The 15,083-nt window shown below is 43.9% G+C and overlaps 1 protein-coding gene and 1 long non-coding RNA gene across 4 annotated transcripts in view; one reads left to right on the plus strand and one right to left on the minus strand.

The window, feature by feature from the left end:
- Nucleotides 1–15,083, plus strand: part of LOC105485047 (heparan sulfate-glucosamine 3-sulfotransferase 4) — a 441,286-nt gene that overhangs the window by 265,813 nt on the left and 160,390 nt on the right. The window lies entirely within an intron of this gene.
- The window catches only part of LOC112423393 (uncharacterized), a 102,625-nt gene that overhangs the window by 3,272 nt on the left and 84,270 nt on the right, over nucleotides 1–15,083 (minus strand). The gene's annotated exons all lie outside the window — the stretch shown is intronic.

The raw sequence follows: 15,083 nt of genomic DNA on the forward strand, positions 1-15,083 counted from the left end.
TATTATAGCCATTATCTCCTTCTTCCTTAGTACTAGAAAGCCTGACCTCACAGGGCATGTGACCATTCAGAATAAGAACTACATCTTCTAGCATCCTTTGCTACCCAGTGAGGCCATGTAAGTTCTGCCCAATAGGGTATAAACAAAGGTATCCTGGGAAACTCCCTAAAAATGTTCTTTAAAGGGAGGGGACCCACTCCTTTTAATTGCTTTGTCTGTCCTCCTGGATGGAATGTGGATGAGATGGGTGGAGCATGAGTGGCCATCTTAGACCATGTCATAAATTGGATTCCCTCTGAAGAGCAGGCTCTAGAGCTTTGAGACCAAGTGATTTATTTGCCAAGTGGTTCCGGGAAGCATTGGTAAGGTCAGGAGTGAGAAAGTGAAACAAGAAGGGAAGGATGCCAATTATGGGTGTGTTCATGAAGAAATTATGTTGGATTCTTCCTGCTGGGGAACTCTGGTGAACCATGCAGCACGTACTTCAGAACTGTCCACCTTGAAAGGTGAGGGAGCTGGGGTATTTATACACCTAGTTCTGTCTACCATTGATTGAGGGGTGCTCCTGGGGGTGCTACCTCCCTGGCACTTCCAGTTTGCTTTTTGTGGACTGAACATCCAGCTTAGCACAGAAAGGGGAAAAGTCTCAGGTGCTTGCAAAAAGGAGCTGTCTGAATGTTTAGAGATGGTGAATACTTAGGGGATATAGGAGAACTGGCAGCAATTGCTATAGACCAAGAGGTTGAGCATGCAGAGCAAAATAAAAGAAGGTGCTTTGCTCCTTGCTGACTGTGAGACCATCACCCCAGGCTTGGATGGCTTATCTTTAGACTTTGTGTCAAAGAAAAAAAATTATCTTTTTAAAAGCCATTGTTCGGTTTTCGGTCACTCAAAGCCAAACCTAATCCCAAATGCTCTATCACATAGTAATAATAATAGTAAAGGCAACTAGCTTGAATCTGCTTACCTGTTTATTATCCTTCTTTCTCCTCCCTTTCTACCCCTGCCAAAGGTGAGCTTTACAACAGAAGAGACAGAATCATTTCTAGCTGCTTGATCACACTACCCACTCCTTAATAGGGTGTCTGATACATGGAAATCACTCAGAAAATATTTATTGAATAAATGAATAAATAAGCAACAAAAGAACAAAATATAAAAGAAAAAAAGCCAAGATTTAATGCTGATCTGATTCCAGTTTTTCACCTCTTAACCACTATGTTACGGTGAAAATTTAGAAATCTTATTCTGTAATTGGTGGAAAGAACCCAGTAAAAGTTAAGCATCCCAAATCCAAAATTCCCAAATCCAAAATGCTTCAAAATCTGAAACTTTTTGAGCACCAAGGTGACTCTCAAGGGAAATGCTCTTTAGAGCATTTTGGAGTTCAGAATTTTGGATTTGGGATGCTTGGCTGGTAAGTATAATGGAAGTATTCCAAAATAAAAAAAAAATCTGAACTACTTCTTATCCCAGTCATTTCATATAAGAGATTCTCAACCTGTCTAATGCCAGAGAGCCTGAGTCTTGGCAAAGACAGAAGCCTGGGATGAGAGGGACCAATGAATATGCTTATGAAATAATTTTTATAAAAAGTCAACATAAAGAGTTGAGTTAGAGACTTGAAACAAAGGTCAGTGGCAGCTTTTCACCTAGAAGCTCTGTAAAGGTCAGTGCTAACCGAGAGAATGGGTGGTCCTATGCAGGCTATTGGTGTCTAGCAGGGTGACTCTGGGAACAAGATATTTCTGTAAACTCTACTACATCCCTCCCTTGTCACTCAAAGCTCCTCATGAGTTGCTGAATCTGTGACCAGAAAACCTTATAGGTACCCTGGACCTCTGGTGCAGTGGCATTTACCCTACAATTGTTCAAAGAGAGGCTAGTTGGCAATGGGTCAGGGATGCTGTAGAGGGATATGTCTCTAGGCTAGGGGACAAGACAAGACAGCCTCTGCAGAATGTCCTAAAGGTGTAATAAACCTCATCAGTTGCTTTATAGCCTTCAGAATGAGTTTCTAATCCACAATTGGCAAGCACCTTTTTTTTTCTTAGTGCAAGTTTTCATTCCTGACAGTTGGTCTCCGGGAAACCCATAAAAGTCTACAGTTTTAAGCAATTGCCTTTACTGCTAACACTTCCAGTGAATTTCCCAGTAGGAACCTTTATGATAGTTCTGCAAATATATGAGTATGCAAATTATATGGATCTGTGGGCATCTTGCTAACCCCCATGCTCTGAGAGCTTGACCGCAAGTTTCTCAGTGGCATCTGTGTTCTCAGGGCACTTCAAATAATATAATATAATTCATGTATTCATTCAACAAGCATTTATAGGAGTGGTTAGTGTGTTTTAGGCACTAGATGGTAGAAAACGATACCAATGTGAGTAAGACATGGTCCTGTAGCTTGCAGTGTTTTGGGAGAAATACGCTCAATATATTACAATGTGATGTACACTTTTATTTTTTTTTAAGTGGGAGTCTTGCTCTGTCTCCCAGGTTGGAGTGCAGTGGTGCGATCTCAGTTCACTGCAACCTCCGCCTCCTGGGTTCAAGCAATTCTCCTGCCTCAGCCTCCCAAGTAGCTGGGATTACAAGTGCCTGCCACCATGCCTGGCTAATTATTTTGTATTTTAGTTGAGATGGGGTTTCACTATGTAGGTCAAGCTGGTCTCGAACTCCTGACCTCAAATGATCCGCCCGCCTCAGCCTCCCAAAGTGCTGGGATTATAGGTGTGAGCCACCGTGCCCAGCTAATGTGTACTTTTTAAAGGTATGCAGAGAAAAGAGTGACTAAGTTCACCTGAAATTTCGAGAAGCATCCTTTCATCTTATGCTTCAACAACATGAAACATTGTTCGCCATTTTTCAAATGCCTCCATGCTTTCGTTCATATTGGTCCCTCGCCCTAGACACCTTCTCTTCACTGCTGTCTCAGCAAAGTTTTATTCATATCTCAAGGCTACAGCAGCCCATGTTGGTAACCTACCCAAAAGTTGTTCTTGTTTGCTCTATGTTGATAGAATCTTGTTTAGGGGACAAAAAAAGGATGCCCCTTTTTACCACTTCTATTCAACCTAGTACTCAAAGTCCCAGGCAGAGTAACCAGGCAAGAGAAAGAAGTAAAGGGCATCCAAATTGGAAAGGAGGAAGTCAAACTACTCCTAGTTCCAATAGTATGATTTTATACCTAGAAAACTCAACAGATTCCTCCAAAAGATGTGTAGATTTGATAAATGAATTCAGTAAAGTCTAATGTTACAAATCATAACTTACGCTTTTATATGGCTGCACTTGGGCAATAAATTCTCAGCTGGGGAAAAAGAAAGGATGGGTTTTGTGTTGAGTCTGGGTGGATCTGGAGACAAGAAGGCTACTACAACATTTCAGTGGAGAGACGATCAGAGCCCAAAGAGAGTGGTGAAGGCGGGAAGACGCGAGGCTGGAGAATGATGACTCCAATGTGTTGTGGTCAGAGCTGGTCACAGTTGCTCACTGATGGCTTTTCCAAAGGCCTTCTGATTCCCGCTTTAGAAAAACCTCCCCCATGTCTCAGTCACAAAGCACAGCACCAGCTTGAACCCCTTCCCCTGCCTCTTCTCTGGCAAAGGCCCGGAAAGGAAAATAGTTGTATGTGATTCAGAGCAGTGAGCGCATTACGGCACAGATTTGTTTAATTAAATTTTATCTGCAGCAGTGTAGCCTATGAAAGATCAGTGAACCTTCATAGCTCTCTCTCTCTCTTTTTTTTTTTTTTTTGAGACGGAGTTTCGCTCTTGTTGCCCAGGCTGGACTGCAATAGCGTGATCTCCACTCACTGCAACCTCTGCCTCTTGGATTCAAGCAATTCTCCTTCTGTAGCCTGTAGCTGGGATTACAGGCGCCTGCCACCACGCCACACTCATTTTTTGTATTTTTAGTAGAGATGGGGTTTCACCGTGTTGGCCAGGCTGGTCTTGAACTGCTGACCTCAGGTGATCTGCCCGCCTCGGCCTCCCAAAATGCTGGCATTACAGGCGTGAGTGACCACACCTGGCCCTTCATAGCTCTCTTAATGCATGCACTTTAAATCACAAAACTTCTACCTTGAATAAAGGAGACTTGTTGTTTGGCTCAGTTTGGTGTTTTCTGGGAGCCTGCTATGAATTCTTGAGATACAGACAGATGTGGAGACAGACAGGTGGCTGTTGGCTGTACGGGGATCAGCAGGTGCTTGTGTTTCCTTAGACTCTTCTTGTAAGGAGGTCTCACACCACTCTCCAACCAGGAAGGGTTGTTGCAGGTGTGTGTGCTACAAGTCAGGTAGAGTGAAACTTGCTCAAGGTCACTGCACACTTCTTTCCACTAGGATTCTTTGCACACCTACTGTGTGCCAACCACTGTTCTAGACTCTGGGTACTCCACAAGGACTAAGCTCTGGGACTTGCACTAGGAAGATAGAGAAATATTGTGGCAATAATAAACGTTCAGATTAATAACTGTTGTTATGAGGCAGATGCCACGGAAACTTTGGTTACCTTTGCTGCATAAGAAATCACCCTGAAACTTACTATCTCACATAATAACAATCATATTTTTGTTGATGATTCTGCAATTGGAGCAGAGTGAAGTGAGGAAGACTTTTTTCTTTTTTCCTCGAGATGGAGTCTTTCCCTGTCACCCAGGCTGGAGTGCAGTGGTGTGATCTTGGCTCACTGCAATAGACCTCTCGAATTCAAGCGGTTCTCCCACCTCAGCCTCCCAAGTAGCTGGGACTACAGGCGTGCACCACCATGCCTGGCTAATTTTTGTATTTTCAGTAGAGACAGGGTTTCATCATGTTGACCAGGCTGGTCTCGAACTCCTGACCTCAGGTGATCCACCGGCCTTGGCCTCCCAAAGTGCTGGGATTACAGGCATGAGCTACTGCGCCTGGCCAAAAAGGCTTTTCTTTGTTCTGTGTGGTGTCAATGGAAACAGTCCTTCTGGGGCTGGAGGATCTACTTCTAAGGGTCTCACTCACAGGATGACAAGCCAGTACTGGCTTTCAGCTGGGAGCTCAGCTGTTGGAGGGTAGTTCTCTCCCATGGAGCTTCTCCCCATGGCTGGTGTTGGCGCCTCACAGCATGCTGGTTTCAGGGTCATCAGAAGTCTTACATGGTGGCTGACTTCCTCCAATGCACAAAAGCAGATGGTGCCAAGCCTTCAAAATGTGTGACCTCCAACATCCCAGAATGTCACGTCCACCACATTCTATTATAACCATAATAAGTTCATTGCACGATGCACACAACAAGCCAATGCACTGAGACATGGGTTGCAGCAGAGAAAGAGGTTTAGTCATAAGGTCACCAAGTGGAGATGGGAGGGAATCTCAAATTCATCTCCTCAAGGAATTTAGGGTTAGGATTTTTAAGGGTTTTTTGAGTGAGCCAAAGTGTGGAGATTGTTGATTTATTGAAGAGTGCAGGGTGAAGTCATGGGACAGGGTGAAAGAACATAAATTCTGGAGCTAGATAGACCTGAGTTCAAATCCCATGTATGCCATTCACTGGTATGACCTGGGATACATTGCTTATCTACTTCTGCCTCAGTGTTCTCATCTTTAAAGTGGGCATAATGACTACATTTTAGTCGGGGTAATGAATTCGTGCCAGCTTCTGTAAAAAACAAGCCAAAAATATTTGTGTCTAACCATAGTAAAAATTTCTTGCTTATACTAACTGATGGGTGTCTCACATTTTTCCAGGGTGGCTCTCTTCCAAGCAGTAACTCAGGGATCCAACCCATTCATCATTTGGCTCCACTATTTTGGAATCTTTAGCCTTGAAGTTCAGCCTTGAAAACAGCACGTAGGTGAGGTGGATACTTAGCCCTCTCAGCCTGGAGTGACACACTTTGTTCTGTTCCATTCGGAATAAGATACCTAGCCAACCAAACCAAGGCAGGCTGGGAGATGTGGAGGTGCCATTTGCAAACACCAAGAGACTCTCCTGTACTTTCTCATAAGTTTATTGTAATTAAATGAATTAATGTGTGTACGATCACTTGGAACAGTGTCCAGCACCTAATAACAACTCAGCCAATCCTATTATTACGAGTGCTATTACTCCTCCTACTGCCACTACCTACTACCACCCAAGATGTAGAGGAAGATATATTTATATCAAAACAAAGAGAATGCCAGGGTTAAATTCTGAGGCAGGGGTAGCAGAAGAAAAAAATTAAATAATTAAATTAACTAAATCAAGTTAAATCCAGTCTAGAAAGCAATGGTGAACTTCTGAGCAAATGTAGAATCACTTACTTGATGTCACATTGACATCATCCCTGTATCCCAAATTGTAGGCAGAGAGATTTAACAGCCTGATTCTTGAACATCCGAACTCCACTCATGAACCAATGCTCTCCCCAGTGCAAGGGTTAGCCACATCTGTCTTTTTTTTTTCTTGACTAACTCTAGTTCGTCATGCCCCTGATAGCTGAATAGCAAGTCTGCAGTGATTTACCTTCTCCCCCAGCTTCTACCTTTTCATGCCCTCCTTCTTGTGTGTCTTAGACTGACTATCCAAATACTGTTCCCATTGATAGTCTTGGCTGTGTGGCTCTGGAATATTGGGAATATTCCCACTATAAGGAAGAAACTTCAGCCAACTATTGGTACAGCTAAACCTCAAACTTGCCCCTCTGACTTCCTGTCCTGTTTTTACTCTCTTCCTGGCCTGAGTTTCCCATTCCTCGACAGAACGAATATCTTCAATGATTTTGACACAACAGCATGTACTCCCAAAGGGAATTCATCAGCATTTTACTCTCATCATCGAAGAATTTAGTCCTGTAATGCTGGAGGCAAACGTTCCTCCTCTTAGCTCTATATTCTTGTCCTTTGCTGACCTGCAGGTATTTTAGCTGAATCAGGACAGCTTTGCCGAAGATCAACTAATCTTGTGGTGAGAGGGGACGAGCTGGCTGGGAGATGTGGTGTTCATTGTGGGCAGGATTCAATGAAACTAGACCATTCAAAATAACAAAATTAAAGCACACATTTTTTAAAAAGTCTCTAAGGCTGGGCACGGTGGCTCACGCCTGTAATCCCAGTGCTTTGGGAGGCCAAGGAGGGCAGATCACGTGAGGTCAGGAGTTCGAGACCAGCCTGGCCAACCTGGTGAAACCCTGTCTCTACTTAAAAAAAGTACAAAAATTAGCTGGGCATGGTGGCAGATGCCTGTAATCCAAGCCACTTGGGAGGCTGAAACAGGAGAATCACTTGAACCCAGGAAGCAGAGGTTGCAGGGAGCCAAGATCGCACCATTGCACTTCAGCCTGAGAGACAAGAGTGAAAACCCATCCCATTAAAAAAAAAAAAAAAAGGTCCCTTGAAATGGGAAAAATAGATACTGGGGATGACAAGGGGAGGAGTGTGGGGGATGAAGGTTGAAAAACCACCTGTTGGTTACTGTGCTCACTGTCTGGGTGACGAGTTCAATTGTACTCCAAACCTCAGTGACACACACTATACCCTGCACATGTACACCTAGAATCTAAGAGTTGAAATATAAATATATAGATATAAGTAAATAATAATAAAAATATGTCCCAAACCCTCTCATCATGAAAGTGTACATACCATTGAGAACTTACCATGTGAGATACGTGATGTGTTTCAACCTATATAATGCACAGGGCAACCGTATAATGTAGGTCCTATTGTTATTCTCATTTTGCAGAAATGAGAAAATGAGAAAACTGAGGCGTCTTTAAATACCTGCCTAAAGTCCCCAGCTAGGAAATGATGGAGCTGGGTTTTGATCCCAGACAAGGCTGGCTCCAAAGCCTTTGTGCTCAGTCCCTGTGAGTCCTGCCACTCAGTTAAGAACAATTAATCAGTACAATGCTTCTTGTATATTTTTCTTCCAGTTCCGGCCCAGAAGTAAACATTTCCTCATCAATTCAATCACAGTGTACACATCATTTTGTTTCCTGTAATTTTACTTGACATTATTTTATAAACATTATTTCATGCTGTTAATTATCTTGGTGATATAATGATTAAGTGATGTTCTAAATGTATATATATATAAGTAATAACTATATATATTTAAGTATATTATATACATGTAATTTTACTTAAATGGTTACTTAGCCATTTATTCATTTCATCTCATTTATTCTGCAGACATTTAATAAGTACCTCCTATATGCCAGGTAATAGGCTAGGTACTAGGTACATAAAAATAAATTAGGCATACTCTCTTTTCTAAAGGCATTCACAGGTTCATGTGGGACATTGTGACAGATAAAAAAGGGTAATGAGTTCAGTTCTAGAGATGCACACCAAGTATTCTATGAAAAAAAGGAGCTCAGGAGCTGTGGGTGGGAGGATCCCTACCTTACAGTCTCTAAACATCTGGTTCCTTTCAGGGCAGGTGCAGGCAGAGTCAGTGGAACATTGGCCTCAGCATTCAGGATCCCTGGTGAGGCAAGTCCACTCATGAAGCCATGAGCAGAGGGGGCTCTGCTGTTCCCAGGGCCAGAACAGGACAGGGAGAATCACTTGAACCTGGGAGGCGGAGGTTGCAGTGAGCCAAGATCGCGCCATTGGGTGACAACAGTGAAATTCCGTATCAAATAATAATAATAATAAGAAGTTCCTATAAATGGGAAAAATAGATCTTGGGGACTACAGTGGGAGGAGTTTCGTCAGTCAGGACAGCTGAGGTTGTGTGAATTCTCAATGTTTGGTATTTTGTTCCCAAGAATTTATTGAGTCTGCAGCCTCATGAATTTCCTTCTGTGGGTAATGGACTCTTCTGCCTCTGATCTTCATCACTGTCTTCTGCAAAACTCGACCTTGCAAGTCCATTCCGTTTTATCATTCGTGTGTCTTCACACATCTTATGAACTGAAAAATTTCCTTCTCACGTCCCATGTCATGTTCACCTATCTGTACTGACTTAAGACATTTTATTGTTTACCCAGAATCATAATGAACAAAATACTTACAAATATACTTGATTGCAACATTGTATCTTTTAACATATAGAACTCTTCACAGGGACCTCCTCTGTACATAATTAATTAATTAATGTTTTTGGAGACAGGGTCTTGCTGTGTTTCCCAGGCTGGTCTCCAACTCCGTGGCTCAAGTGATCCTCCTACCTTGGCCTCCCAAAGTGCTGGGATTACAGGTGTGAACCATTGCACCTGGCCCCATGTTGTTTAATTTAACATTGTGTCTCTACTTTGAAAAATGATAGCTAACATGTATTAAATGCCTTCATATACCATATCATGACACTATTCTAAATGCGTTATATGGAGTATCTCATTTAATTTTCATAGTAGTCCACTAAGATGGCATGATTATTGTTCCTACTTCACAGGTGAAGAAACAGGCCCACAGAGGTTAAGGCACATGCCCACAGTCATATGGCTGGGAAACAATAGAGCTGGCTGTTTAAAACTCATGCAGTTCTGACTTCAGTGCCTGCACACTTGACCATTATGTATGTCTGCCTCTCACTAGGTAATGATATTATAGTTCTTCCCTATTAGAAGGCTGCTGGGGACCAGTATATATCCCTGGAATAAGCCCTAGAAATCATACTGTGACTCCTGGTACAGCCCATTAGGGTGGCTGTACCTTGCCACGCATCAAGCCTGCTCTCCTCCGTTGGAAGACTTTGCCTGGTATTCCCACCCACAGGATGTGACCTGAAGCGACCTGAGGTGCTCTATTGCTTGCCACTGGATTCTTTCTTCTTCATAGGTACCATGAGCTCTTTCAGATATTGACCAGCAGCTGGGGCAGACTGACTTTTGACTAGGGAGTAAACAGGAAGATGAGCATCTGAAAGTTGCTCATCTTGAAGTTTCACTTTGAGTGGTGGTGAGAATTATATCACTATTCTCTGTTTCTGCTCTGCATAGCTTGGTGACAGGGTGATAGTCTTGCAACATACCTTTGCCCGTTTCTACTGAATGTCTGATGGTCTTGGTGGGCAGTAGAGATGGGAGATATACCTGGAACATGTTGCATAGGGCCCTGTAGAAGCAGCAGCTCAGTAAAAGCTCCAGTTCTGAGATGAAGTGGCTGGGCAGACACTGGAGGCAGAAGATGCGTCCACATCACTTGGATGGGTATATTTAAAATGTTCTAGATCAGGAGGTCTCAGCACATGGTATCCAGGCCTGCAGCATCAGCCTCACCTGGAACCTGTTAGAAACATAATTTCTTGGGCCTCAGCCTGGACCTACAGATTGAGGAACTCTGAGGATGGGATCCAGCCATCTGAGATATAAGAAACCCTCCAGGTGATTCTAGTGCAGACGTATGTTTGAGAACCACTGATCCAAAGCAAGACATGTATTCTATAATTCTTTTTTTTTTTTTTTTTGAGATGGAGTCTTGCTTTGTCTCCAGGCTGAAGTGCAGTGGCGCAATCTCGGCTCACTGCAACGTCCGCCTCCCGGGTTCAAGTGATTCTCCTGCCTCAGTCTCCCGAATAGCTGGGACTACAGGTGTGTGCCACCACATCCAGCTAATTTTTGCATTGTTTTAGTAGAGATGGAGTTTCACCATGTTGGCCAGGATGGTCTTGTTCTCTTGACCTCGTGATCCGCCCACCTCAGCCTCCCAAAGTATTGGAATTACAGGTTGAGCCACCACGCCTGGCCTAATTCTTATTTTAAATTCAGAAATCCAAAATATTTTGCTTTTTATTTTATAAATCATGCAGTGTTCTTCTAGAAAAATTAGGATCTGCAAAAATAATTTTTTACAAAATTGTCCGTCAGTCTTATTTCTTAGAGGAAGGTATTCGTGGTTAGGTTTTTGTTATGTTTCTCTCTGAACCATTTCCTATGGAAATCATAATAAGGTTATCACTAGTTTGCCTTAATTTCAATGAGTTGATCTGAGAATCACCTCCTGGACTCAAGTGAGAAGAGAAGGAAGGAGGCAAGGGTGAGGTACCTGCCTGGTGGTGCAGCTGGAACCCCTGGGAGAGGAGGATGGAGTTTGTGACTCTGAGAGTTCACGTGCCAGCCGTGGGCTTGTGGGTGGGAGAGGAATTGGATAGAGCCCTGGAGTCAGGAGGTGCTTGCAAAGCTGCCCTAAAGGCAGTGACATCAGAAGCTCTAATCTGCCTGTGACTATGTTACCCTCTCTATCATTCTTGTTAGATGGGATAAGATTAATGTCAGCTCAGAAATCATCCCAATGATCAAAATATGTGAAGGGTTGTCATGGGGGAGAGGGATTATTCTCTTAGTGATCACAGGAGAAGTGGGAGACTCTTTTAGGGGAGGGAAGGGAGAGGGAAGGATGTTGGCTGGGGCAGATTTTAACTCAGGGCCAGAGAGAGTCCTTGCAGTCAGAATGAACCGCTGACGGAAGGACTGCGGGCAGAAGTGGATGGAGCCCCTGGCCCGAGACCTGCTCTTCCTGAGGATGAGCTGCACACGAACATCATGCCAGCAAATGTGGCTGCAGGTGTGCTCTGTATGGCCAACACAGTGCAACATTTAAATCTGGAAATTTCACCTAAAATCCAGATGTCTGGTGTCTCTGGACAATCAGGACCTCTGGAAACCCAATTGTCATCTTTCCATGAGGCAACACACCATGGGGGTTGAGCTGTGGCCACGCCTTAGATGAGGCACGTGCACTCCAATTTGCTGCCCCCACCATTTGCTCTTATTTCCGTGATGCTGACACTGAGTGACAGGTGCCAATGATCATTTCCTGTGTGTTTTTATTTTCCTACATTCAGCCTCCTTCATGTATCTGTATCAATAAGTAGCATAATGTAGTACTTAAGAGAATGGATTCGAGATCCAGTTTGCCTGGATTCACAGGCTGTCTCTGTCCCTTACAGACTGTGTAACATTGGGCTAGTTAGTTAATCTCTCTGCACATTGTATTCCCTCAACTTTAAAATTCACAAAACAAGCTTGCCAGGAGGAGGAGTTGATGTCTTAATACAGGTAAGGTGCACAGAACAGTGGTAGTCAGTTATCATCAACACAATTTTTTTGTTTGTTTGTTTTGTTGTTTTGTTTTGTTTTTTTCCCCAAGATGGAGTCTTGCTCTCTTGAGCAGGCTGGAGTGCAGTGGCATGATCTCGGCTCACTGCAACCTCTGCCTCCCGGGTTCAAGCAATTCTCCTGCCTCAATCTCCCGAGTAGCTGGGATTACAGGTGCGCGCCAAGACATCCGGCTAATTTTTGTAATTTTAGTAGAGATGGGGTTTCACCATGTTGGCCAGGCTGGCCTCAAACTCCTAACCTCTTGATCCGCCTGTCTCAGCCTCCCAAAGTGCTGGAATTACAGGTGTGAGGCACCATGCCCAACCCAACAAAGGTTTTAATTGTCACTGCTAGCGATAACTATTACTACTGCTATCCACTACGTATAATACATTGCATTATATCCCTTCTATGTGAATATTTGAGTTACTGACTACTGATTTAGTGTCTTTCAGTGTTTGTCTTTTGCTCCCATACCGTGGGCCCAGTGTTTTTGGAGTAAAACATGGGACAGTTTCCTTGATGGAATAGACATTTTATTCCTTGAGACAGGCAGTTTTCTCGGATCCTGGCCACGTCGAGGATTCCAGCTTAACTGATTCAAGAGTAGTCCTGTCCATGCTGCTGGTGGGGGTCCTAGCAATCCACTTGTACAGAGCTCATGGGGGTGGAGGCATAGTTTAAAGTGTGCGTAGTTCTTTGCAAAACAGTCAGTGAACATCACACCATTGTGGTTAACTGGGCTGTAGACCTTTACTCAATTATCTTTGTCTGGGATATGGCCTGGGACAACTCTCTTAGCATCTCTGAGGGTCAGCTTTTTTCATGAGTGACATGAAGGCACGGGTACCTTGCGGGCTCATGTCAGTGTTGAATAAGGTGCATGTGTGTAGGAGGCTGGCACACTGCAGATGTGGCAGTTTGGTGCCCCTTTTCCTGTTTCCTAAGGGAAAACGAAGGGCCGGCCATGGCACGAACTTGAACTCAACTTTGTCATCTTCTGATAAAGAGCAGATGGTCCCCATTTCAGATCATCCAGGAGCCTGGGAAGATGAGCTGGTTATTCAGTGTGAGCTCTGTTGTGGTCATGTGCTCTGAGTCCAGACAGCAGTTTGGGGCTTTCCCAGGTACAAAGCTTTGTGTCCAACCCTGGCCCCAAACACGAATGCTGCTCCTAGTGCCTAGAGCAGTGGTTGGCACAGTCGGTAATTGTGCACTAAATGAATGCATGGGGAAGTAAATGGATAGTACCGTTAGTGTCAGCAGTAGACAGGACAAAACACCCTAATTCTAAATGTGAGCACAGCTCCCTTCTCCAACCATTTATACAGCAGGTGCAAATGCAAGGACAGGCCAAGAAATGGCCTTTGGAGTCTAAAGCAATGAATTCTGAAGTTTACACTCTGTGTGAATTGCATGGACCACATTACCTGTCCAAGTCTCACTTTTGGTTCTGAAAGATGGAAGTGGGACAACCAAACCATTGTGGGGATTAAGCGTGATTTTGGGACAAGACCTTGAACATAATAAGTGCTCAATAAATATTGGTTTCCTTCCCCCTCCCTCTTGTTTTAAAGTGAAAGGAGAGTTGTGGCCTATGAATAATCATTTTTATACATGAATTAATAAAGAACTCATGGTTAAATATATCCCTGTGATAATCCTCATAAACTCATTTCATTCATTCATTCATTCATTCATCCATTTTTTTCCTCCCTCTTTTTTTTCAGGGTCTAGCTCTGTTGCCCAGGCTGGTGTGCAGTGATATGATTATAACTCACTGCAGCCTCAATCCCCTGGGCTCAGGCAATACTCTTGTCTTAACCTCCTAGTTGCTAGGGCTACAGGAACATGCCACCATGCCTCACTAAGTTTTTAATTTAAAAAAAATTTTGGTAGAGATGGAGTCTTGCTTTTTGTCTAGGTTGGTCTCAAACGCCTGGCCTCAAATGATCCTCCTGCCTTCACCCATTTTTTTTCTCTCATTTACTCATTCATTCCTTTCACAGGGGCACCCTTTATAGGACACCTTTTGTACAAGCATCCTTTCTTTCTTTTTTTGAGATGGAGTCTCACTCTCTCGCTCAGGCTGGAGTACAATGGCATGATCTTCGCTCACTGCAACCTCCGCTTCCTGGGTTCCAGTGATTCTTCTGTCTCAGCCTCCCAAGTAGCTGTGATTACAGACGCCCGCCACCATGCCTGGCTAATTTTTGTATTTTCATTAGAGACGGGGTTTCACCATGTTGACTAGGCTGGTCTTGAACTCCTGCCCTCAAGTGATTCACCCACCTCGGTCTCCCAGAGTGCTGGGATTACAGGTGGGAGCCACTGCGTGTGGCCACAAACATCCTTTCTATGACAAACAATCCCTCTTCGTGGTGCTGGGGATATGAAAATAAATAATACCAACATTTGTTACTTGAGGACTTTACATTCTTTTGAGCCATAAAGAAAACAGTCACATACAACATCACTTGATAAGGTGATGTATCTGATAGAAGCCTGCTGTAACCTCGCAGCTGGGGCATAATTGCGTCATTTCTCAACTCATGCAATCTGTTTTTCACTCATTGTTTATCCCACCTCCCACCCACCTTCGGCAAGACACAGACATTCTTGCAGAGGCTACTTTTTAGTAAAATGCTGTGTCTGGGGCTGATGGTTCAATTGGTGAGATTAATAGTGAGCTCACCATGTTTCTTGGCTCCCTCAGGGATCAGCAATAGACCCCTTCAGTGAGGGAAGGGAGAAAAGTAACTTCATTCATCAACCCTTCCATCCATCCTTTGTTATTATTGTAGCATGAATGGTCAAGAGTACAGATTCTGGGCTGGGCGTGGTGGCTCACACCTGTAATCCCAGAACTTTGGGAGGTCGAGGCGGGCTAATGACGAGGTCAGGAGTTCGAGACCAGCCTGGCCAACATGGTGAAACCCCGTCTCTGCTAAAAATACAAAAAGTTAGCTGGGCGTAGTGGTGGGCACCTGTAATCCCAGCTACTCGGGAGGCTGAGGCGTGAGAATCACTTGAACCTGGGAGGCGGAGGTTGCAGTGAACCAAGATGGTGCCAC

Source organism: Macaca nemestrina, chromosome 18 (assembly GCF_043159975.1).
Source record: "Macaca nemestrina isolate mMacNem1 chromosome 18, mMacNem.hap1, whole genome shotgun sequence".
In the NCBI taxonomy this organism is placed as follows: Eukaryota; Metazoa; Chordata; class Mammalia; order Primates; family Cercopithecidae; genus Macaca; species Macaca nemestrina.